This window comes from Lepisosteus platostomus, chromosome 8 (genome assembly GCF_059453375.1).
Source record: "Lepisosteus platostomus isolate fLepPlt1 chromosome 8, fLepPlt1.hap1, whole genome shotgun sequence".
Classification (NCBI taxonomy): domain Eukaryota; kingdom Metazoa; phylum Chordata; class Actinopteri; order Semionotiformes; family Lepisosteidae; genus Lepisosteus; species Lepisosteus platostomus.
This window is the reverse complement of record NC_142618.1, coordinates 12,639,141-12,667,051: the sequence shown is the minus strand read 5'-3', so window position 1 is coordinate 12,667,051 and position 27,911 is coordinate 12,639,141. Positions and strand designations below refer to the sequence as shown.

Genomic DNA, 27,911 nt, shown 5'->3' with positions numbered 1-27,911 from the left:
AATTGAGAATTTTTGCCACTCATTAACACAAAGTACTCTATATTGTCAAAGTGAAAACAAAAACCCAGACATTTGAGTAAATTAATTAAAAATAAAAGAAAATAATTGAATGCATAAGTATTCACCACCCCCACCTCCCCAAGTTAATACTTGGTAGGACCACCTTTGGCAGCAATGAAAGCTGTGAGTCTCTTTGGAAAAGTCTCTTTTAGCATTGCACATCTTGACACTGGAATTGTCAAGTGTCATTGGGGGTGAATACTTTTGCAAGGCACTGTAAGTTCGTGAGAAACTGACTATCCCTTAGAGTCCTGTTCCCATTCATATGAACCTCTGTTTTATTTCTAAATTATGTTTCTATAACCTTACATGTAATAGTAATAGGTCTTACTGACATATACAGTAATTATACTGTATAAAAATAGAACTGCCATTTTTACGGATGTTCTATTTGAAACTTTTCCAGTTAATGAGTATTACCTCCATCTTAAATAATTGTTGTAAAAATTTTGTTGATGGCCAATTACCCTTGGGGTGATTTTTTTGTGCCTTAAGCAGAGTATCTGAAACAGTTGCTATCTTCTCTCTGCTGAATCTATATCCATTCTATCCTATTCGACTTCTCCTGAACTCTGTATCATTCCTTCATTGTCTGATTTCTCGAAATGGGTACCCTTGTTTTGGATTGTATTTGAGATGTTTCAAAATATACTTTACAACTTATTGTTTCATATTCCCTTTTCCCTAGTGGTTTTCTCACCTCTCTTTTTCTTCTACCTCTGTTTTGAGTGTTTGAAAGACTGAATTAATAGACATTCAAATAGACAAATAGAGCAAAAGAGTACCTTTGAGGCATGTATAATTTTTCAGTTTCAGCTGCTGACACACATAATGGTTTTTCCCTATCTACTGTAGGTGTGGATAATTAACATCTCCCATCATAGTGATTTCTACCTTTGTTCATCCATATATCATGTCTTGTACAAAACTACATTTTAATTGTAATTTGAATCTGGTGGCTTGTAAGCCTAGGCATATTTATTTTTGGTGAGTCCATCCTTAAGTACTGTATACATAGAAAAGTTCACTATCTGGAATTAGGAATATGTTCTAAACCATATTGAATTCCCTCTGAAGCTTCTACTTTGTATCACCTTCTATTTTGGCGTCATCTGCAAATTCCTTTCTGTGAATGGATGCATGGAAATTTGCATTCATTCAACTTGTCACTTCCACCTTGTCTTGAGTGACTGTTAAAAAAGAATGGAATCTTCTGAGTCTAGAAATTTTTACATTATTGTAGATGATCAAATGCTTAGGGTGCACTTATACTCACCTTGTAGTATGGTTTGTGCTTCACTTAAAAAGGAAGTTTTACCTGCATAATCTAAATTAACATCTGTTAGAAGTTGCTCCAGATAAATGGTTGGAGATAATAAAAAAACATAAAAGGTACTTCTAAGGGCAAAAGTAAATTAGATTCTTCTGGAACTCATTAGCTCAGATTTTGTTTTTTTGTGTTATTTTATTTATTTTATATTTTTACATCTTGCATATATCATGTAAGTATTTAAACTTTTGCTTTGGAAACTTCTTAAAAATTACACCTTAAGCCTGACCTGAAATGGGTTTGCATATTTAATTGCATCTGATGATAGAACATTATTTATATGTGAAATTCCTTTAAAGTAATTACTGTAAGTGACTGCATTCTCAGCTCAAAACCTTAATGTGTCAAACATTTGAACGATTTCTGTTGCAATCTGTTTTCTTTGACAAAATGGCTATGGAAATTGGACTTTAATTGAGTTCTTTGTTGTATATAATGTACTGTATATCTAATTTTATATATATATATATATCATGATGGACCTATTTCTTACAAATTACAGTACAGAACACCTATTGTATTCTTGAAAACATACCAATGTGACTTTTAACAGCTACCTCATTAGTAACTGAATATTCAATACACTTAGATATAATTTTACTCTATACGCTATATACTTCAATATATGAATATTCATATATTCACGTGAACTACAGAACAGTTCTTATTAGGTTGCAGCACTATCCATATCATCATCACTGACTCTAGTCTCCAGCTGCAGCTCTAGCAATTCGTGAAGGACAATATATTTCCAAATTGGATCTACTCTATTTTCTACAACAGAGGCTTGTGGGCATTTTATATAGTCGCCCTCTTAGGTTCATTCATCAAATGGCATTCATTGCATTCTTTGATGCCTTTATGTTGCATCAAAATGTAACATCAAATTGCCATTGTACCCAGTATAACTGCTCTAAGGAGTAAAAAGAAATACATTTGTACCTCTATCTTTGGTGCCTGGAATCTTTGATGTAAAATTATAGGACATTATACTTTGTGGAATGACTCATATTTTGTGAAAATACTGATTTAAAAATACCAATTGAAATGTTGTGTCCCTCTAAAATACAGTAACAAAAACATTTTTGTATACATATTTCATTAAACACCCTGAAAGAAAATTCAGAACTATAATGACACTGTATATCTGTAGAGTATGCATCATTCCAAAAATAATTGGAATTGTAAACCTGCTTGTGTAAGGATGCCTACGGAAAAAAAAAAGTATTATTTTCTAATTTAATGAGTAGTATTACTTTATTAGTCATTTAGTTTTAACACCAGTATATTGTATTTTACAGTGCATTGATTATAATAGCACTCGCATCTTTCAATATGATGACTCTTTTCTGAATTCTGCTTATAAAAGCCTATTAATTATGATTCTGATGACAGAAAAAAACAGGTCTGTCAGATAGTGTTATAGAGAATGGTTGCAGTGTAGTCTGTGACATGCTTCAGCAGTAAAGCCTGATGTGGTTGAATTTTATCATCTAGTATGTGCTGGCTGGAGATCAAGAGGTAGTTTGAATGCAATAGCCTATTTTATATGGAAAGAATATTAGCTATCTACACAGTGCTAGTTACAATTTTATTTTTGCATTAATACTAAAATAAGCTTAAATGGCAAAGGAGATTAGCTTATTATTTTAAGCTTTCATTTTGGCCACAGATTTCACACAGATTGCCATTACACATAATTTCCCTCACTTCAAGTGCCATTTCACATTCTCCCTCTGTCTTTTTATAAATTCAAATTCATTGTCACTTGACCATATTAAATTGCTTTATAAGTAACTCTTATAATTTGTTCAAAATATTGTATATTATCTTACCCATGTATACTGGTGTTTCTGAATATATTACTACCCATGTTCTGTATATTCTGATCTTGATGTACAGTATCAACGTATGCATGTGTGCAACAGTACTGTGGGGTTTCTGTTTCTGATTTTTTTGTAATGCTATAGCTTTTTTACTACCTCATGAACCCTAAATGTTTTACCTAAAATCTGACATACTTTGTCTAAGAATCTACAAACAATGGGTAATACCTAACTAGTGTTAATATTTCCACTTCTTAGAGCTTCAAACCAAGGGATATTTAGGTATGCTGGGTGTGAGACACACTGATCAAAAGAATCACCTTTTTTCCTTAGTTAATTAAGTTCTGGGTAAATGATTGAGTGTAAAAAATGTAGCATAAAAGACAGAGGACAGAACAAGGGAAGGGGAGACCACAAGAACAGGAGAGACAGGAGGAAAGAACTTAAAGTGTGTGCCAGGTGAGAGGTCCTTGTTTGAGATCTTCTGAAAGACCTGATTGGAGTCGGGAATTTGAACCTAAGAGATTTAACTATTCTGTAGTTTTGGCCTTTCCTCCTTAGTGGGTACAGTTGGAGATATGGAGATAGGTTCCCATTTATCTTGTGGCACCTGGGTTTGCAGACAAAGAGAAATTTAACCGCAGTTTGTATCTTTTTTAGTTTAGAAGGCAGCTTACCTGTTCTTTGGGCCTTTGTATGTGTTAGGAGTCTGAATACTTTTTAGCTGTTTGGTTTAGATATAAGTTTCAGAGACCAAAGAACTTACATGCCTCTAACTATACAGCGCCACCCACTTAGGTATATTCCTGGCAAAATCCTTACAAGTTAGGGGTTATGATATTTTTTGACAAATTATTTATTGACAAACCTGCTCGCTCAGTTTACTGGTTTTCTCAATTTTCGTAGCCCCCATTTGTAACTATATATATTTCTCTGCACCATATCTTCACTCATTGTTTCACAGAACAAAATAAAAAAAAAGAAAAAAACTACTTTTTAGTTACCTTCGAGGAATCTCCTTTGTGTAATTCAGCACTAAGGTGCCTCTGTGTTAATGAAGAGGACAATTATTAAAACAACAGACAATGTTTCCCATTGCAAATCTACTCCTATTTTCTATAAGGAAGCAAGTTCAGCCACTAAGGTAAATCATTTCACAATTTTAAATATGTATTGCAGTTGTATTTTCAATATGTTCCCTAGAGATCCCCAGTGGCAAAAGCAAATAGAGAGCTAAATAGTTGTGGCATCTTATACGAGAGCCAAAACTTTGTCTAAGAATATTCAATATGACTCTAGTGACCTCAAACAAACCTCCATTCAGTTCCCTCCAGGAAAACTAGAATTGCAGGGGATAGTTAAATCAAGGTTTCACAGTATAAGGTACCATTTTAATAACTTCTAACATGCTGAATACAACATACTGTATATAATATTAGTATAACATGAAAGAAAAATCATTGTGCTGATAAAAAATCATATACAGTATTTTTGTAATTAATAAGAAATTGTAGATTTGATGTATTACTACAAGAAATTAAAAAAATAGAATGTTTTCCTTCTGTTTACAGCTTTTCTCAATTGCTTAAATGGAATTCTTGAAACGTTATTTATATTTTCAAAATAGTTCAAGTTTTCTTTTAACAAATAAACATTTCTTTGAAAAACTAAAATAACAAATATTATGGGCACTATCTTGACCTTTTTTATATTTCTAAATATCACAACAGGTTCGCAGCTAAGTCATTTATTAATAACAATAAATAATTTCAAACTGCTACTGATATTATTACTGACAATAAATATTATCGACATTATATTGGATTGGTTGGTCTTTCAAAATATCACAAAACATTCAAAGTTAAGTGATTACCATTTTCCACATTTACTTGTGCTTGTTATCACAGTAAAAGAAATTCATACTTTTCAGAATTTAATTATTATTTTGGACACGTTTTTATGTTCTCCTTCTGACCATATTGTTAATATACTCCGTGAGAAAAGTGATGGTTCTAACCTTTTCTGCAAATACGCTCGCTATCGGAGTAAACAAAGCATACTTTTAGAATTTGATTAATAGGGAATATTATATGGAATCGCGTAATCTAAAGAGCATGCTTACCAGCGCGGTGACGTCACCGCCTTTCCCTCTGAATAGCTAGTCAAATAATTATGTCTGTAGATTTTATTTATTTTATTTTACTTTTATTTTTTGTTTTGTTTCATTTGAATTTCATTATTTTTATTTGCTTTGCCAACACTGATTGTGCCCATCGGTCATGCTAATAAAGCACCTTGAATTGAAATTGAATTGAATTAATAGGCAGTGAAAACATTTGTCTGTCTGTCCATGGGGGGAAGGGGGACTGTCTTTCACTGGAAGGTCGCCTATTCTACTCTGAGAATGTGGGGGGGGGGGGGGGTAAGTGCTCGTGGTCTTTTCACTGATGAAGTTGTGTTAACAAAAACTACAGTATGCTTAAGACTTGTTAAACTGGTTTTTATTTATTTTTCGGCACAGCCAGCCGGCCCGAACCAGTAAGCTGCAAGTTTTTTTTTTACTTTTTTAATTATACATTTTAAACACTTTAATTTTGAAAACGCAACACACATTACGTACAGATACAGTACAATCACATTCTCCTGTCTTCCCGTGGAAGCAGCACCTTTCAAAAAGTCCCCTAAAACCTTATCAGTCTTATCAGTATCTCAAACTGACTTTACTACAGGTGATACTGATTACTAATCCCAGAGGCTGTATAAATCTATCCCCCCATAATTTGTGAATCATTCCTCAAAAAATATTTGTCATGTGAAATTAATTTCCCCTTACTTTACATGTAAAAGATTTGTTCCTGAGGTTTAAAACATCATTCATTATTACCTTAAGAGTATGACATTCTCAAATTAAGAACACTATTGCATATTTATGGTCATTCACCCACTGAACTTACTACAGTGGTTAACATGATACATAAAATGTATATAAATAGTAAACGTGAACACTGACACAGCACATCTAAGAACTTTGCAGTACAAACAGCTTTCACTGGCTCATCTTCTTCTATGCTTTTTATCACTTCAGTCAGGGATGTTATACTTATTTTCTGTGCTTTTGTAACACCCAGAGTACTTGAAAGATTTTGCTGACATAATGTTCAATTATAAAAATCACAAAGTAAGCGAGACTGCAGTGGAAGCGGCTACAAAGGGAAGCACCCTTTTGTAGAAAAAATGACTTCTTACAGGGAAAAACATTGAAATACAGATTTCATTGTAGATTAAATTGTAAAACAAGTATTTCTATAGTGAGGGATGGGTATGTGTAGTTGCACGTTTATTTTCACCTATTGTTTAACAATTTTTAACAGAACTAAAATGTATGTAGTGCACACAAATCACAACTCTGCTATTTCAATTTATTATGATTAATAATACACATTTCATAATGCTAATGACTAATTGCATTTTAAAGTGTAAAATATAATTGTAAGATAAGCACAAGCATTGTAATATAAATATTACCATGTAACAGGTTTGACTAGTATTTCAATACTTTGTGGTACATAAGGCTCACCTGATGTACATTTAAATACAGACCTAGCCATTCCGAATGCACACCTCAAGGCACCGGAGTGCGCTGTGCATTTTAAAAAATATTGCGACTGGACTACTTTGTAAAACCACCAGGTGTAACGGTGACTGCTTAACGTGGTGTGTGGAAGCTTTTGCGCTGTCACCAGAAAATGCCTGGTTTCAAATCCCAGTCAATGCTGAGACCCTTTAAATAATATTTTTCCAATTATAGAATTTAAATTGCATACTGTTTAGACTTCTTTTAATTTTAATCTGTGTATTACAGTATGTTAAATAATAAATTAATTTAAAAAGAAAGTAGGTGTTTTTTACAAAAAATGAATTATTCAGTTGGATATATAAAAAAAATATTATTATACAGTAGCTTGTTGTGAATGCGATGTGCTTCTTTCAAGTTTACATCCACTTTTAGATAATCTATATTTTGTAATCAGGAAACAATTTAACTTTAGATTTTGATGAAAAATATACTTCACACATATTGTACTGCAGTGGCTTTAAAGCATTACTATTGAGATATTTGGAAGAAATACTACACATTCTGCGTGGCTGCATCTGTATAGCCCACCATAGCAATTATTATAACATTCCTGCTATAAGGAATTATGACAGTTTGAAATTTCACTTTAAGGACATATGAAAAAGGACTTTTTTTAATAAGCCATATTTGGTTTGGTATATACTATATGTTCCATAGTATGTTCCGACGTTAGTCAGGTCGTGAGCAAAGTAATTTTATGAAACATCATGTAAGAGTCCTGTTTTGTATTCCGCAGTAACCTTGTCCATATCCGCACTCTTTATAGAATTATAAGCTAATTATCAGCTTAAGTGCTGCCAGATCATGTGACTAATAAACTTTATTTGATTTTGGACTACAATGCACATGGGCTACTATCCGCCTATTGTTTTTCTATTATATTTTTAATTAAACACTATACTATAAATTGGACTTTTGTTTACGAATCTGAAATATTTATTTCAGGTGCAGAAACCCTTCAGGAGTCTACTTCTTCTTTTTCATATGACAGCTTTTGAGGAATCTTAGACATGTGGCCAGAGCTGGGATACAGGCATACATGTTACACACCATTTCTTCGGATAAAATAATTAACTTTGGCATACTTTCCCAAAGTAATAAAATTGAGAATCTCTTCGGAGCAGTAAACATATTTATTGCAATCATAATTTTAATGCATTATTCAATTTCAAAACGAAATGGAAATCCCAGCAGTCTGTTAAGTATTCTCTGTTGGAAATACAGAACAGTCTTGCCTGTGTGGGTAGCCAAATGGACTGTGTTGCTTGCTTCCATGTGAAGATAATCTGTTTATCAGGAAGCAATAGAACTAGGATGAAATGAGGTTCACAGATTAAATTAATGCAAGGTTCAATCATTAATATAGAAGACTGCTGTGAAGGCAAAAATGCGGGCACAGCTTTTTGATTACATTTTTTCTCAATTGCCTACATGCAATTCCTGAAAGGTTATCTTATTTTCAAAACACGTAATCCCAACTACACAAAAATAGCATGATTTGAGACCCACTTTATCCTTTATGATTGTGTTCAAACAAAATGAAAATGTCAACTACTGTGTATATTTGTGAAAATTCAATCAATGCAAATCTTTGCAAATGACACACACACAGCAAATAAATAAGTCTTGTAAAACAAAATGAATTAATTAGTTCACAGTTGAATGCAACTTATCCCATGTTTGTTCAACCTCACCTCATAGGTACAAATCCTAACTGCAGAACTGTTCAACTATCAATCAATACTTAATCACACATACTGTATATAAGATTACTAGTAGGTTAGCATGTCTGAAAGATGGAGTGGGAACAAATAATTGGAAGAGGAAGAGGGATCTGAATGAGTGGTGGTAGAGCTGTCAGAAGGGGAAAAAGAAGGTGAAGGTGTATAATTATCTCTGATTAGTTGGTGTCATTGCCCATACTGTATTCCCACCGCAGGTTGCCTGTTAGTTTTCCAGGATCTGTATCCTGGATAAAAACTGTTAGGACCCTAACTGGCTATTTGTTGTACTGTGTGGAAACATTGTTATGTACAGTAACACCACTGATAAAGTAATTACATTTTCAATGATTAGTATTAGATTATGATTAGTATCATCTATTATTAGTTAGAGGTAAGGTAAGCAGAGGAATATGCACTAGGGTCATACTGATGTTGATATTTAGTATTTTGTATGGCGCTGTTTAAACGCTGAGAAAGAGAGCTTCTCAGTATTTAAACAAAAGAGTGTCTTACCAACACACTGTTGTTCTTTGTGGTAGACTTATTGGATTTTGAGCCATGTGGTAAATATTTTGACTGCCTTGGGGCCTTTTTGACTCGTAATCTGTTATTTTCAAACTAAAATAGAGTTTGGGGATACTGTACATGTTCACTGTTTCAACTTTGTCAATACTGTTGTAGGAATTGCATTTAAGCACAGAGAAAAACTGCAAATATCAGGCATGTGGTATGACTAAATGTAGAGAAAAGGGTTTCTCAAAATTGATCAGGTCATCTGGATTAAATTTTGTATTTTAAAAATGAGCAAAAATGTATAAATACATACAATAAATGAAAGGATGAAATTGGAACAAATTTGTAATCCATTGCCAAAATTACTGGCTTTAAAACGAATTCAAGATTTTGAATCTAAGCTAAAACCAATCATTGATCAAATAAATATTTTTAGAAACCATTATACTGTACTACATCTTACATTGAATGTTTTACTTTTTTTAATTAAGCCTACATCTTTCAGGTTTTTTGTAGTATTAGTCAAAATTGAACAAAGGAAAAAAATAAACTTAAAACCAGTCCCAGCATTGTTTGTGCATTGGTGGGTGGCAATTTCTGAAAATTCAACAAAACAATTAAATGTATAGCCCCAATATTATGTATGCCTTATGAAAACAAATAAGACAGAAGAAACATATTATCTTTGTCAGTGTAATTTTAAATTAACTTTTCTCATGAAAAATACTTTTACTTTACTAAAGTTTATGCTGTTTTAATAAGTTGTGTGCAAAGGAGCAAGATCATTTATAAAAATTCTAGGCAGCTTACTGTATATGTTACAGTGACATGAAAAGGTTTAGAAAAAATTTGTGTTTTGGATTGGGGAGGGATCTTTATTGGACATTCCTGGTTAACACATAGTTTGCCATACTGTATATGTAATTTTCATTTTCTTTTGTCAATAAAATAAAGAAAACCAACAGACAATACATTTCTGAAAATGAAAAGACGTTTTACTAAAGTTACTAAATTTTAGTTGTATGTTACAATTTCTGGTGATTTTTATATTTAAATTTGAAGAAATTGCCTTTTGTATAACGAATGCAAAACATTCCTTTTCTTAAGAATATAACAGAGGAGAAGAGACTATTCAACCCTTAAAAGCTAATTGGTCCCAGGTCTGTTTCCAGTTATTTCTTCAAGAACCTGTGGGAATAGACTGAAAGCAAATTGAGTTAGTTTATTCCAGACACCCATATTTTTTTCTTTAAAGAATTACCTATAGCTAACCCAGGGGTTTGAAGCTCTAGTCCTGCAGAGTCACATTGCCTTCTGGTTTTAATTCCATCAGAGTTCTAAATGATTTAATTGGGTCACACAATCAATTGCTTAATTAGGGGGATTTAATGTGCTTTCCAGACCTGGGATCATTTATTGTACAAGGATACCTACAAAACCTGCAGGACTATACCTCTCCAAGACCAGGAACTAACCCTGAATTAACCAGATTTTCTAAAAAATATATGTGATTCACAGGAAATTGTAAAATGTTAGTCTTGATTTTCTTCCTAGAAAGTACAGGCTGAAAACAAAGCCTCATTTAATATGTAAGTACTACATTAATTAAAAAATGCAGAATAACTTTACAGTGTAACAGTGTAAGAAAAATAAAACAAATGGTAGCAAGTTAAAATGTACTTTCTTATATACTGACAATTTACAAATCTTCTTGGACTAGGAAAGCAAAATTTTTAGATGACTTGGAAAGACCTTAAAAATACTCACACTCATTTTTTAACTATATTGTTATCTATGATAGTCTAAATTTTTAATTGAATTAATAAATGTATTATTATTCTGGCAGAGTAACAATGAATATGCAAATACCCTGGCAAATAATATTTATAACATACTAATTTGCATACACCATGAGCATATTAACTCATTAACATTTACACATAAAAAGTAAACTGTTGTTTCTTGAAAGTTTTTTTCATGCATTAAAAACTCTGACTCACAAAGAATTCAGTGTTCTGCATATTTCTCCAGAAGATGTTATGATGCATTTGTTTTTAAATTAAAAATACTCTGCTAGTATTCCCACATACTGTATGCCACCCAGCTATTATAATACTGTACTATACTGCGCAAACTATGACTTCAATTACATTGTAGCCTTCAAATGTGCAAAAAGTAAAGGTCCTTAATTAATACAGCACAGTTGTTTTTAGCCTCTTGTCAAACACATGGACTTTCTACAGGGTAGAGTGGGGAGCTGTGTCAGCATGTGAGGCAAAGTAACAAACCAATGTTAATGGGAAGATGAAACATAAAAAAGCAAGAGAAAAAAATCATGATTGTGATGGTGGAGTTTTCTTCAGGTGTGTGAGGGAAATTCCTGCTCTCTCAATATATGAGAGAGCAGGAATGCTACTGTACTTTAGTAAGACATATTCTGTTTTACACTGATTTATTTATTTGCTGATTATTAGGTTTGTGTTCAGTCACGTTATTATCCACAGTATACTGCTCTAGAAATGCCTGTAGGACAAGGGAACGCCCTAATGTGTCAACATTAGGCCTTATCCTAAAATGACATGACTGAATTAATTATTAAATCATGTAATATTGCTTAATTTTGTACACACGACGAATGCAACCACAAGGTGAAATATATTCTGGGTAATTTGTTTGATTTCCATTTTATATGTCCCTCACATTAGAATAGATAGGAAATATTGCATAGTTAATTTAAAACAGGCTGAGGACCATGTAATAGATCGTAGTGCTATATTTAAAAGAGGTGAGAGTGGAATTATTTATCATTTACATTGTTTTTGTTTGTGCACCTGGTGTGTAATGTTTTCTACGTTCGTTCATTTATATTATATTAATTATGAATTTAATTCTAGATAATTGTCCCTGAGACATTACCTAGGACTACAAACTAATTTGTACCTGGTCTGCAACGATATTTGCATGACAGCTTTGGTAGAAAACAGTTCAACCAAATCAAGTCTTAATATTTTCTTGTGATGTAATTTACTTTTAAGGCAGCAGGAGATATAGGGCTTTGGTACTCAAAATAGATTAAAACTCCTGCTGTTCTTATTTTTCTTCCATCAAATTCTACCATGAGATGAAATTTTGAGAATTTTGAGATTTCACAACCTCTAACTTGAAAATTCCATACTGTTGTACACTTTTATTCGGTTAGGAACAATGGATTGTACAGTGGATTTTTTTGTAATGTATATGGAAGACCTGAAAAATATGCTGCTGCAGGTGGTCCAGGTGGATCAGTACAGTAGGTGGATCTCTTTCCTTTTCTTCATGTTTTCATACAGTAGGTCCCTCAGTATGGTCGCTAAGGATACCATGCTTTAGAAGCTGACCTTAAATCAAGGTCCTAACTATTTCATGACCGAAGATCCCATAGCACAGTTTGTAAGAATAACAATGTATACTCTGGTGCCCAAGCTAAATTCCACTTTTAAATTAATTTTATTATTATACTGTTATGGGCGACACAGTGGTGCAACTGTTAGCATAGCTGCCTTGCAGCGCGGGGGCCCTGGATTAGGTTCATGGGGTGCTACATGTGTGAAGTTTTATGTTCTGCCCATGTCCGTGTCCATGTGGGTTTTTCTCTGGATGCTCTATTTTCATCCTACAGTCTAAAAACACTCTAGTAGGTTCATCCTAATTAGTTAAATGGGTGAATGGGTGACTTACAGTGTTCACACTGTATAACCAAGAATAAAAGAAGAACTGTGTTTTATAGATATGTTCTGTAGCTTATATCCAAAAGAAACATAAGAACAGTTACAAGCCAGAGGAGGACATTTGACCCATTTGGTAGAAGTAACGAATGGATTCAAGGGTCCAGCTGTTTCTTGAAAGAAGCCAGGGTATTGGATTCAATAACATGGCTGGGTTCCTCGTCTCATACCCTTTTGGGTTATGAACTGCCTCCTACTCTCAAGTCTGAATACACTTCCCCAATTCCCCAGCCTTATGAGTATATGGAATCATGTGGTTGAAGCACTTCAATATACAGTAAACAGAAGGGGGCTAAAACTGAGCCAACTGTGAGCCAGAAGTGTGGGAGGGAATGTGTGCCAAAACATCTCTTCAATCGATTGAAAAAAAATCCTCACTTATTCTTACACCTCCACTACAAGACTGAGGAAAAGATCTGACATCATGAACAAATGGCAACATCAGGAAGTGAATTCCAAGTTTTGTAGAATTTGACATTTAACTGTCTTTGTTAGCTTTTATTATTAACAATGGTGGTAGAAATAAAAAAAATAATACTTTTTTCTCAAACATATTACCAAAAAATACTTTTTTTCTCAAACATAGTTGCTCATAGTCAGGAAGATCAACTTCACCATGGGGATGAAGCCTGGGGCTTCAGCTCAACCTGTGATACAGTATGTGCCAGTCACTCTAAACTAACCTTAACCTTATCAATGTGCACATTACAGCTCAGTTGTAAAACTGAGTTTGAAAGTATAACAAAAAATTGTAACTAGGAACTTCTCAAAAGATTGGAAAGTAAGTGAATTTAATTATTGACGTACTGTATGATTTTTCATACTAGTCCATATGTATTTATATACTGTAAAGATGCATTGATTATCAGAGAGCATGTCTTTTCATATTTTTAGATCATGATAATTTCAACTGTGTACTTTGTAATTTATTATGCTTAAATATGGCAACAGTACAGAGTGATAGTAAGAGCTCTGAATTCTGAACTCATAATACCGTGGATTCAATCCCAGGTGCTTCTGTTGTACTCTTGAGCAAGGTACTTCACTCAGATTGTTTCTGTAAAATGCTCAGCTCCATGAATGGTTACAGATGTAACGCACTTCGGCTAAAAGTGTAAGTTAAATTAAAAATAAAGCAATCTATTGAACATTAGTTGATATTCTCTCTGTCATTGAAAAGAAATAGTCTGTGTTGTAGACAATGAACAAAACAAATAGAAAATAAGCAGATCAACACAACTGGTAATGAAAACGAATTTATGTAAAGAAAAAGGTTGGAGAAGTTGATGGCATTTTCTTCTGAGACAGACTTTCCCCAGAGCAGTTAGAAATCGATCAATGCCGCACTTAAATTCCAAATGAAATGAGTCTAAAGAAAAATGGATTAAGGTTGTGGCTAAAGTGCAGGAGTGGTGGAAGCTTTAGTGTTCTCTAAATATTCTGAAAGTGAAATAGAAAATCTTCTCTTGCTTAACACATAATAGAAGAGAAAAAACATAAATCAATAAGAATGCATTGGAAAAAAAGCCTTTGGAGTCTGCAAACATGGGAAACAAAGCTAAAAGGTGTTCACCGGTTTTAGCAACCATTACACTGTATTTCAGTGATAACTCAGACATAAAAGAATCTAATAAGTTTATGAAATAAGTACACAAAGAGGGATAAAAAGGGATAAAATAGTTTAAGGTTGCTGTAAATATTTGGCTAGTGATTTACATTAGAGCTCTGTAGGAGGCAACCAGAATATGCATAAAATTTAAATAGTTTCTCCTGTATTCACTATGTAATTACACACATACTCCAATTACCAAGTTGCATGAATGTAGTTTGCATATAGTCACAACATGTGGAAATGAGGGAAAATATGGGGAAACTTCACTGAATATGCAGACAGGGTTACATCAGGGTGAAGAAGTATGACTTATATATGCATAATAAGGAGTAGCATTGATTAACATGTTCTGGATCAACCTTCTGTGAGCTTGTATGATATTACAGCCCATGTTTTTCCAATACTGGCTTAATCACCTGTGGACCCTAGCTGAAAACCATCATCCTATGCCAGACTACTCAAACTGATTTTTCAGCAGAACTCTTTTCTCTGTGACTAGCTCTGACTTCTGTGATTGTGGCTTCATAACCAAATTTTCAAAATGTGTCAGGACTCTGAGGGAAGGGAAGGAAGAAAATGGAATATCATCCACTTTTTTATTATAATTTTTGATTATCAATGCCTGGTGTTTACTTATTTAGCAGTTTTAAATAAAACCTATTTCCTTGCACAATTTAAGCACAATTAAATTAGTGGAGTGGAGGTTTAATACATTTTCTACATTCAACTTGGAATGACTCTCTTCTCTCTTGGTGATATAATGTTAAATTATCTTGTGGATACTGTAAGGAAAAAAATACTGAATAAAATTCTGTATATTTACTTAAATAAATAATGTACAAGCCATTTACTTGTTAAGCTGTTTATAGTGAGGGGCCTTGCTATTATTATCATTATTTAATATATATAATAAATAAATAATTTCCTCGTGATTGTGTAATTTTCCCCTGGGTTCTCTAGTTTTCCCCCACAGCTCAAAGATGTACAATACAGTACTGGTACAGTAGGTTAATTGGCTTCTCAGAAAATTGGCTTTAGGTATGAATTTGTGTGTGTCTGGCTTCCCTGGATGGACTGGTGTCTAATCCAAGGAGTACCCTGCCATGAGCCTGTTATTTGCTGGGATAGGATCCAGCTCCCCACCAACCCTGAATTGGAAGAAGCAGTTAGCAAAAGAGATGGATGGATAACATAAATCACATACTGTAACAAATGCATATGGACTTAATACTGTACTAAAAGATCTTTTCAGGCATATGAGACTTACTAATTAGAATAATGTTATTAATCTACTTGACTGACACAAAGTGACTTACATTAAGTACGATTACCTGTGTTTTTATTTATTTTATGGAATTCTTCTGTTATACTGTTACAGCTTTGGGTGACTGAGGAGTGTCTCTTAGCTTCCAGATAAAGTTTGTGACACTTGGAAGAGTAAACACTTCTAACTTCAAAGCGGAGAGGATATTTGCTGAGCTCTGGGGGTCCCTTTAAGAGAAGCAATTGTAAAATTTACCTTAGTATACCTACTGTACAGTCGGTAAGTTGTGGATTAACGATTCAAGGAGCAGTACAGACACAAAATAAAAGATCACATTAAAAGCACAAAGAGAGGGAAAGGAAGAAAGAGAAGAAGCAGAGACGAGAGAGGAGTCTTGAAGCTTGTGGCAGGCGAGAGCCCCCTATTTCATTATCATCCAAACCAAACCTGACTGGAGCTAAGTATTTGAACCTTAATAGAGAGAGTGTGTTATTCTGTGTTTTAGGGAACTTGGGTTTCCTGGGTAAAAGATACCTCATTTAGAAACATCTTTCCTGCTTAGTATGTATTTGTATGGATAGGGATATAGGCTCCCATTTATTTTGTGGCGGCCAGGGTGCAGAGAGATTTAACTGCTGGTTGCTTTGTATTTAGTTAACAGTTTATCTGTTATGTGGCCTCTGAAGGCATAAGAGTTGAATGCTTAAAAGCAGTCTAGGGTTTTCTGGGTGACCAGAATGTTAGGCCTCTGACATGCCTTTTTTGTAAGTACTGTACATTGAGTAACTTGTATGTTGTATGTTTTGTTGTGTGTACTGTAGTTTGTGGTTTGTCATTGTAATAAATATTTATTTAACCAAGTGTGCCTGGATTATTACACTTCTCAACAAAGGTGTGCCAGAGAATAATAACTTGACGTGCCTCTAGTTACACCAACCAGATATATTGCTAGAAATCACACAATCACAAGTTGGGGGTTATGGATAATTATTTTACTTATTGACTAAACTACTCAGTCAAATCCTGATTTTCACCAGCTTCGTAACCCCATCCCCCCATTTGTGACAATACCTTCAGTATTTTAATATTTTACCCTGCTTATCATGCCTTATCTAAGGATACAGTAACCCCTAAAGTGAAAAGAGTGTGAACTGTTTGCATTCAAATGTTTTCAAGCCTCCTGAGTGCCTTAGCCAGTAAAGGTGCTCTACAATGAAAATGTTTATAGACTTTTTTGTAAAACCAAATATTTTGTTTCATTAAATGAGATAAGTAACACAGCTGGGTTTTTTTTCCTCCACAGTTCATGTGTACACCGAGGTCTCTCTGTAGTCCCTTGTAAGCTTTTGGCCAAGATCATCTTCTCAGCCAGGATTCGAACCAGACATCTCCCTGTTTCCATGTTCACCATACACACCATGTGATGTGCTGTTACAGTGAGGTGAGCCCCCCTGACTGCTTTAATACACAGTTGGAAAATGTTCTTATTTGAAATACCTTTACTGACATTATTTTTAACCTAAAGAGTTACAGTCTATTTAAGGTCTAATCAACACACCCAAACAAATAGAAACTGTTTAATGTTTAGTTCATGAACTGAGTTCTCTTATGTATTCATACAAGTTCCTTATTTACATATTATTTTATAGAGGGTGGGGACTGATAAGTAAGTGCATGTCAAGGATATTTTGAAGAGTTTAAAAAAATAAAGGTAAGTCTCTCAGAGATATAAAATATGGAAAGTGAGTTTTAGAATGTTTGAAGTATTTTCTAAAACCCAGTATGTGTGCATTCCTTTTGTTTATTACAAACAATATTCTTGTACATTTTCATGAATTTATAGGCATATAAATACGTATACTTAAATTAAAAAAGGGAATTTAGAATGGCTGGTGTACAATCCAGTGTTTATCCTGCCTTGCATCTGTTGCTTTCCTGTTGCTTTTATACAAACCTGTATTGGATAACGTGGTTAGAAAATGGGTGGATGGAACTTACAATGGGCAAATGATCTAAAACCAGTGATTTATTCTTCTTCCGTGCAAATAATCAGTTTTTCATAAAAAAGCAGGATTAACAGAATATTTTGTTAATTATGCCATACCATTCAGTAAATATTAATGAACTGCAGATGCTTTCCTTTCCTTTCACTTAAGATAATGGGACCAAAGATTCCTGTTTCTTGGGTTACAGGGATCGGAATTAGGACAACTGGTTTTCCTAATTAATATTGATGACAATGATTCTGGTACAGTCGTGTACTGTAAATGGATGATACTAAAATAGAAAGTTTAGCAAACACTGTTGTAGCAGAAAAACTCCCTAGAGAAAATTCTAGACTGTGTAGAAACATGGAACCTGGTAATTTTGTTTGTAATTTTGCTTGCACTCTAGTTGTATGTAGAACGGCTTTACATTTTCTAAACCAAACCAGTTTCTTAACAACCATTAGTAAACACGCTTGGCAATCACAGTCCTATAGGTTAATTTCTTAATGAAATAAGCCAGCTACATATACTTGTAGACCTAGGCTTATTCCCTTCACAGTATAGTAAAATGGAAGAGGCAGAAGAATTACAGGCCCTTTTGGGAAGTATGATAGGACTTTGTTAGTCCTAGAGTTGCTTTGTTTTAGAGTTGTTTTATTTATTCTGAAGAACTTTAGGATTTCCTGTATCTATTCATTCTCAGTAAACATGGCTCTGACTACTAAGTCCTCAATGGCAGAATAAGCAGAAGATGATACATCACCAGGAATATCTAAACAGCTACTCTGGAAACTGAAGGCTGCATCACAATGAGAACTGCAATCATTTGGGTGTTCATGCCATTGCATAAAGGTTGGGTTCTAACAAGATATGTGGCAGCTGGTGTTCAGTTATTTCCCCACAATAAAATAATAATAATAATGATAATAATTGCTTACACTTATATAGTGCTTTTCTGGACACTCCACTCAAAGCGCTTTACAGGTAATGAGGTCTCCCCTCCACCACCACCAATGTGCAGCATCCACCTGGATGATGCAACGGCAGCCATAGTGTGCCAGAACGCTCACCACACATCAGCTATTAGTGGGGAGGAGAGCAGACAGTAATGAAGCCAATTTATAGATGGGGATTATTAGGAGGCCATGATTGGTAAGGGCCAATGGGAAATTTGGCCAGGATGCCGGGGTTACACCCCTACTCTTTTCGAGAAACGCCCTGGGATTTTTAATGACCACAGAGAGTCAGGACCTCGGTTTTACGTCTCATCCGAAGGACGGTGCCTGTTTACAGTATAGTGTCCCCATCACTATACTGGGGCATTAGGACCCACGTGGACCACTAACACCTCTTCCAGCAGCAACCTTAGTTTTTTCCCAGGAGGTCTCCCATCCAGGTACTGACCAGGCTCACACCTGCTTAGCTTCAGTGGGTTGCCAGTTGTGAGTTGCAGGGTGATATGGCTGCTGGCCATATACAGTATGTCATTCACAAGAACCACCCATTCCCGGTACATTGTTCTAGTCCTTTGAAAACCATCTAAATGAAGAGGGAGCAGATAGTGATACCCTGAAGCTCCTAGTCATGATCTAGCACACAGGTAACTTTTATAAGATCATCAGAAACTTTGGTTGAAGGAGTAGTGTATTTTCTTGGCTGTAACTGTGAACTATCATTTTTGAAAGAGGATTAGAAAAAATGTCCTAAACATAGTCTGCCCCATTACTCTTGGCTTAATGAAAATGTGCAGTAAATGATCTCTTATTGTGGTCAAAGAAAATGAAAGAGTGTATTAAAATTTGGGACCATCAGGACCCCTGTGCTGTTCAGACAATTGCTATCCAGAATGTCTCACTGCATTTGTAGCTCAAGAACTCCAGAGGTCATATTTCAGAATTAATACCCTGAATGAAACCCACTGAACTCAAGGAACAAATAGGTGCCAGTACCCTTATTTCATGGAGTTGGATTTGCTGTCAAGAATGAAAACACCAGCTCAACCACCTTGAAATTTTCTGTTAATTCTTCTTTAATCATGACTATTCTTCTCAAATTTGCAGTGAATCCATGTTTAATTTAATCCCGAATTAGGATTCAAATACCAAAATCACTTCAATGACAATCTTGACCAATTTTTTTGGGAAATCACAAAGCAGGACAAATTCATTCCACATGTCTACTTCAAAACTATGGTTGAAAGAAATGCCAGTTTCCTGAATGAAACTATTATAAAGAAAGTTGTAAATGTGAACTTCAGTAACATTCTTCTCCTTAGAGAATTTAAGGAGCAGGGGATTATCATCACTAATATCATGCTTTTCCTGAAAAATCCACACCTGAAAAATCCTGGCAACAGCTGCATTCCAAACACTGGCACCTTCTTGATTATGATTGCCAGTGCCTGGAATCACAAAGTTCTTTAACAGGAACAATGACAGAAGCAATGACTACAGGGCTGATCACCATTCAGTCCCTACAATTATTTCCTTAATTCCCCAAATGTCACTTATAGAGGAACTAATGATATTGGAATAATTTTGGCATTAAAGGATCTCACTAAAAGAGACGGTTTTCAACAATGTTCAAAATAAATATTTCCCATGCCTACAAAGGTACACTTAGAATTTATGCTACAATACACCGCAATTGCTTTGACAATAATGGTCAGGTGATCACAAGTATAACATTTTCTACTAAGGTTGTAAGCAGAATGACCAAGCAGACGAGGCTAACCCATGGGCATTGGCAGAAATGTTCAAAAGGAAAACTCATGACAAGAAGAACAGAGGGCAAAGAGAGAAAACTCAAAGGAAAATTAAACTTTTGCAGACAAATGAAATTTGAATTTCTTCACTGAAACAAGGCATCCATACGGCCTGTATATCCTCGCATGACAGTGTTAGCATGCCTGACACCAGAAGCCCGATAGTCTAATGTGATCTGTTCCTTTGAGATCTAAAAAAGGGGGTGGCCTGAACAAGAAAATGGACTCACACAAAATCCATTAGAAGCATCCAAATCAAAATCAAAATCAGGAATTCACTATTGGCAACATTCCACAACACACCTTTAAAGAAAGCAGGGCAGGCAAATACAAACAGACACACTCACACCAGGACCAGTTTTCCCAATTAACTATCAATATGTTTTTGGACAGTGGGAGGAAACCAGAACACCTGGAAGGTAGAACATAGAAATTTCAGACAGAGAGTACCCTGAGAATTGAGCTCAGATCTCCAGTGCTATAGGTTCATGGTATCTTGTTAACAAGCCCAATGGTATCTTGTTAATTGTGTCAAGAAAACTAGAGATGTTATTCAGAAGCCATTTATAAAACTCTTCTTACAGTAACTGAAGACAGATGTAGTATCCATGAACTGGAGAATTGCTAATATATCCATCCATAAAAACTGTGAACAAACTGACCCAGCTAATTATAGGCCAATAAGTCTGAATTCCTTTACATATATGGTAATGGAAACAATTACTAGAACAAAATTAGAAATAACATCCAAAAGAGCAGTCAGAATGGATTTAGAAAAGTTGGTCTTGCCTAAAGAACTTGTTAGAGTTATTTCAATGAGCGATAGTAAGAGATTTATACAGAGCATATGATGTGGTGTACAGTATGTAGATTTTAGAAGGTTTTTGATAAGATTCCCCATTAAGAAGTAATTCTAGAATTAAGTTGATTTGTTAAAGGAGTCAAAAAATGTCTCACATTGACAGGCTGATACAACCGAATCTTTTTATTCTTGGATAGAAAAGGCTATGAGGAGAATTGATACAAATATTCAATAAACTCAAAGGCAATTACATAGTCAATGCACTGGGCTTCTTTTGAATAGAAAGAATAGCAAACATAAACCAGAGAGGAAAACTGGAAAGTCCATGGGAAAGCATTAAAAACTGAGAGCTAGAGGCATTTCTTTATCCAAAAGATTGTGGGAGTATGGAACAAGCTACCCAGCCTTGTTTTTGGAGCCGATATTCTGTCTTCCTTCAACAAATGCAGAAATTAATGACATACTTGAATCAATGTTTTGGGGCTAAAATAAAGTTACATTACAGTAAATCAAAACAAAAGCCCTATTTCCAGAAGATGATAATTTATATTATAGTTGTAGAAATTAAAAGGATTTTCTACATTTTTTTAATTCAACTATTGCCACAAATCATTACTAATGACTAATGTACTGGAACAGCCTGAGAACAATATCCTTTTATATCAGTTCACTGTTTGAATGAATGGAACAAATGCGATTGATTTGAAATTAGAGTCATCTTACTCTCTGGAGCAAGAGGAAATAAGACTATATGTTTTCTGTCAGCCGTCATGCCCTCTAAATCAGGCTCACCTTTCTTAGTAAAACAAGTAGGACATATTCATGGCAGTGAGCTAATGTGACTTCACCTAACACAATCGTGTCTGTTATACCACCAACTGTAACTATGGCAATAAGGTATTTTGTCAAAACTCGAGGCATCACAAACGTAACTAAAAAGCAGTTAATCACAAAAATATGTCATTTGCATTGTTATGAAAGACAAATTATCAGCAAGTGATCCATATTTTCATTTGCAGTTCAATATCGCATTCACATTTCCTTAATTGCTTTTTAGCACAATATGTTCTGCTTCATATGCCCTACTTCTAATTATCTGTAAAATATACAAGCCTCTCTTGCATCTAACCACATATGAAATGTAAAGTTAAAGTACAATTTTAACATATGTAGCATAATAAATCTCTTTTCCTTTCAAGTGGGAGATCAGTGAAGGACGATTACAAATTTCACCCTCATTTGCTTCTGATATTCTAAATATGATATGAATTTCCTTTTTTAATTACTGCAAAATTTGTCTTTCAAGTTCATATATACCTATTTTATTGAGTTCATGTAAATTAATCTAGCCAACATAAGATCCTAAGGTGCACATAGACATTTTTAATTAACTAAAACTGTTGCGGAAAATGCTTTTATATACTGTAACTAAAACACTTGCTGCTGTGCCCACAATAAACTGCCTTTTATTTGAGAATGTTGAAGCACATATAGTATACAGTAATTCACAAGGAATAACGACATCCAGAATCAGATACTTTGGGTATTTTTATCGAGTCTTGAAGTATAATATGTTCTGGTTTAACCTGCTTGGTTAAGAGGTAGCATCCGAGAGATGAGATAACAAAATGCAAAGGAGGATATTGAGTTGAGGCAGAATGAATGTGAAAAAATGTGAGAAAAGGTATGTGCAAGAGTTATACAGTGTATAGATATAGCTAAAGTACATAATGTTTAGAACTTAAAACAGCTGAGTGAGTTTTGGATTTCTACTTGTAGGAATTAAAAGGATTTTCTACATTTTTTTTAAGTCCAACTATTGCCACAAATCATTACTGATGACTGACATATTCTAACAGTCTGAGAACAATATGTTAGTCATTATCCCTCCTGAACTTCATTTAAGAAAAGACTCCTTGTATTATTTCTGTGGAAATGCTCACGTTTAAGCAGTTGTACACATAGGGAAGGAAGTACACATAGGAGTCACTAAAAATAATTTGAGTATTAATATTATGCACCTCTGAATATTATATGCCATGGGCAACAATTGTATGACAGCTATAATAAATGTCCCAGTACGCTCCCTTACGAACATCAGTACAGGTAAGGTCTGCAATGACACAAAAATTCTAAGGCATTACTGTAGGTGTTATAATGGTAAAGTAAAATTTCATTCTTCATTAGTTAGTAGGTGAAAGTATTTGAATAATGTTTATAAATAAAATATTTATAATATCACCATATTTATTCAGTGAACAAATAGATCAAATGGGTTTTACAGTAAAATGTATTGATGTAGCACTTAAGGTTCTACCTGGTAAGGTTGATAAAAAAAATTGACACAACTCAGTACAGGATATCTGAATGTGATGCAAATCTGCAAATATTATATTAAATGAGGTTTGATATTAATATTTGATTATTTTAAAATGAGAGACTTTTACAAAGTGCAGGAACAATAGAATATATAATTGAGATTTCTCCAATAAAAATTATTGTCTTGCTCCATTGACTGCAAAAATACAGTTTCTTAATGTCATGTTAAACAAGCTGCATATGTGATATTAGTATGAATGATTTGGCACATTCTGTGAATGAGATAAAAAAATCTTCCCAAGCTTGTTCTAAGCAGTTTGAAAATCTACATTGCACTTGTAGCCTGCAGGGAATTTACTCATACTAACACCTAGGTTTTAATTTACATTCCCTTTAAGTAAATAATTCATTAAGATTTACAGATATAGACATTTTGCAATTTTTGATACATTAGGTAATAAAAAGCACTAATAAATGTGATAAAAACATTCAAATAATGTGAATGATGTAAATGAACAAAATTTGACAAAATCCCCTGATGATTTAGAAAATACATTGTTACAGCTGTAGGTGACAATGGATGTGTCTCAAAAGAATCTTGAAAGAAAGGGTTATACCAAGCTAGTCAACATTTCCAGCTTCAAAGCAAAGGGGATGTTTGCTGAGATGTAGGGATCCAGATTCAGTGATCAAAGCAATCATAAAGTTTACCTTGGTTTACTGAAGTTAATTAAGTTCTGGTAAATGATTAACTGTCTATTAACAGTCCAGAAAGACACCATAATGCCGACATCACACTACACGATTTTTCCTAGGATTTTCAGTCCTAAGAGAATCAAGCACACCCGTTACCATCAGTTGTGTAGTGTGACACCCCCAGCTGAAAAGCTGACCAAGTGGAAACATGTAAATGCTGAAAAGTAAGGAGACCATTATTGAGCCCTGAAGAACACCAGACTAAACGAGTCAAATTCCAGAGCTAAATCCACCAAGAGAGAAAAAATCAGTGAGGTAAGACTTGAACCATTGAAAAGCAATGTCAGAAACTTCAAAGACAATCTTAAGATGAGAAAGTAAGATATCATGGTTAACAGTGTTGAAAGCAGCACTGAGATCAAGAAGAATGAAGATAAAAAGAGAACCAGAATCAGAAGCCATTAGAAATCATTAGTGACTTTGACCAAGGCAGCTTCTGTGCTGTGAAGTTGTCAGTGTCCAGATTGGAGGGGTTTAAAAAAGTGATTTGCAATGAGGTGGTTATTTAACTGAATTATAAGAGCACATTCTGGATTTCTTGCAGGAAAGGGCAAGTTGTAAATGGGGAGAAAATTGTTCAGGTTGTCCAGAGCCATGTTTGGCTTTTTTTGCATAGGAGTAATGGCAGCAGTTTGGAGGACCATTGGTATGATACCTATGCTCAAGGATTCATTTATTATATTGAGGACAATGGGGAAATAAGCACTGTACAGTCTGAAAATGTGGTTGAGTAGGCAAGGGTCAAAGGCACTGGTGAGATACAGAGTACAAAGTTCAGAGGGGGAATCCAAGCGGCATAGTCAGGGTGGAGAGAGGGTCAGATCCAGGAAACTTGGTAACGCACAGTTCATAGCGAGGGCAAATTTAGAAGAAAAAATGTAAAAGGAAGCAGGGTCCAAAGCCAGGTAAACAAAGAGAGTTAACAAGTGAAGGGGAAATATGGGAATTAAGTACAAAACACAGCAGAGGTCAGAAATCCAAGCATGGCAACATGTAGGAAACAGGAACTATAGACTCAATGTGCTCAAAGATGGAACTCTATGAGAGATCTCCAAGCTCTGTCAGCTTACAACCAGCATGGTTGTAAATTGTTTCCAGGTGGTCTGGATCTCTTGTCAATTGGTTTCTCTGGCAAACAGCACTGGGAGACAGGTTGGACAGTGATGTAATTGGCTGTCGCATCAATGCTAGCTCGACAGCGAGGACAAACATGACAGTTGGTTTATTAACTGCACTGAATATTCCAGGTATTCTGTCGGCATATTTTTCTAAATAAACAAACTGTTTAATTTTTCTTGGCATCATATCTACAGCACGTTCCAGGTACGCACCTCACAAGAGTTTGAAAGTAGAAAGATATGGGTACCTGAACAGTCACATCATGTTTTGGGAGACAATTTCTCCTTATTCTCTGTGTAGTCACTCACCAATTTAGAAACCTGGCTTATAGCCCAGTGTTTTATTTTTCTTCATTTACAAATCTGCTTCTAGTCTGTACTGCACATGTATATTTCTTTTCTTAACGTACTAGTCACCAACTCCACCATTATCTTTATTTCAGTTTTTTTCCCTGTTGTCAACAGCAAGGCTCTGAATTATAGCTGAACTAAGAGAACTTTATATAATGACATATCTGTGTCAGTGCCCATTTAATCCAGGGCATAATGAAAAGAATAGGTCATATTGGGTAGCTGTGTCAGTGTACAAGCTGCAAAGGAAGAAATAGAAGATCACTCTATGTTGAATAACAGAAAGAAAGAAAAACATCATAAGATCTTAAGAAGATAAGAAAGGATACAAGCAAAAAAAACATTTGACCCTTTAGTTCATTTGGTAGTTACTAACTAAAAGGGTCCAACCATTTTATGAAAGAAGAATATTTCATACTCCCACCACCCATTGTGCCTTCTCTTTTCAGATTTAAATCCACATATACATAGTTTCCACTTATAACCTCAAAAAAATTAAGAGAGTACTTTTCCTTCCCATCTAAGAAGCACAATGCACACATAAAAAAGCACAATATTTTAAAAAATAATAACAAAACAGTTTTTGTTTTAATTTAGGATCAAAATAAAAAGGCACAGGCACCTAAGTTTCATTCATAAGCAGCTTCACAGTTTCCCATATTATATATCTATTTTATGTTTTATTCTAAATGTAACACTACCAATTGTATCACCCCAATCTGCAATAATGCGAAATTAAGTTGGATCCTGAATATGCACACACAGTCTGGAAAGGTAGCCTGGTTCTGAACAACACAAAGGAACATACAGTTTTTGAAAAGTATTCTTCATTAATCGATCAATCTATTTATTTTATTTTGCTGTAGTACCCTTTGCAATGCTTTGCCACGGAGCTCTTTGCAGATTTTTTTTCTTTAGTTATTTTTTCTGTATCTGAGAAGTGGTTAATAGATCCAGTGGTATAAGTGATACACTACTGGCTGATGCCATAACAGGAGGTTATGTTTAGTTTTTCACAATTTTTCAAGTGGCCCTCGTGTTTCATAAGTACTACTGGTAATTAGTCAACTGCCAAAAATGTTTCTGAGGAGTATAACAGAATTTACTATTAATAAAAATGATCTCCAACCCTACAGTAAATCTTGTTTTTAATTTTTAAAGGAGATTTTAAAAATCTGAATAGATTCTTAACTTTTGCTTAAGATAAGGGAATTTTTTCAATATTTACATGCTTAACATCTTAATTTAATATTCCAGAATCTGTATCAAATTGGAAGAATATGTATCCCATGTAGAAGTACCTCAGTGTCTACAAATACGTCAAGATGATGTGGACTCAGTGAAGACAAAAATGAAGAAATTACATGATTAAGGTAAATAAAAGGTTTTTCCCTTTATCATTTTCTCTTCATCTTTGGTGCTTTTGCTTTTATCACAGAAACAGTCTACATCTAACATCCCTTGGATAGCAGAATTTTAATGTATTCATTATCAGGTGCACTATTACTGTTGATATTAAGAGGTAATGTCAAAGTAGTTGCTTGTGAAAGGTGTTAAGATTAAAGCCACATTTTACAAAACATCAATTTCTTACGGATTTGTTTGTGGTCTTTACAGTGTTGTGTTCAATAGTGTACACTCCACACTTTGAAAAATCAACAAACAAATATTTTAATTTAGGCTGTGCCACAGGAAAAAAAAAATATCTACAGTCCATGAGATGTTGTTGTTTTTCCAGTATAGCAGAACATGCTGCTTTTCTACAACAAACATGATTTAAAATGATATTTTTGCTGTAATTGTCATGCCCTAGCTGGAAGCATCTCACTTCCTGCCATTGCCAGGGGGGGTCCAGTGCTTTTGCCTTCCACCAGCCCAGTGCAAGTGGGATCGGTTCGCCACTTAATGAGACCAACTGTCCATCAATCAGGCAGTCAATCATCTAATTAAACTGAATGGTTGGTAAATAGGCGTTCCGACATTGAGCTTTTACAGACAAAAGCAACTGCTTTACTCAATTCTGAAAGATAACTTATTTCCATTACAGTTAGCTAGTACCAATCCAGCAGGCATGCCTCTCCCT

General features: G+C 34.5%; 1 protein-coding gene across 1 annotated transcript in view; it reads left to right on the top strand.

Annotated features, from left to right (window-relative positions):
• Positions 1-27,911, top strand: part of sntg1 (syntrophin, gamma 1) — a 149,475-nt gene that overhangs the window by 42,182 nt on the left and 79,382 nt on the right. Inside the window, exons 2-3 of the mRNA XM_088642470.1 lie at positions 17,034-17,171; positions 27,086-27,201. The gene's annotated coding sequence lies outside the window, so the exon portion shown is untranslated. The remainder of the gene's footprint in view (positions 1-17,033; positions 17,172-27,085; positions 27,202-27,911) is intronic.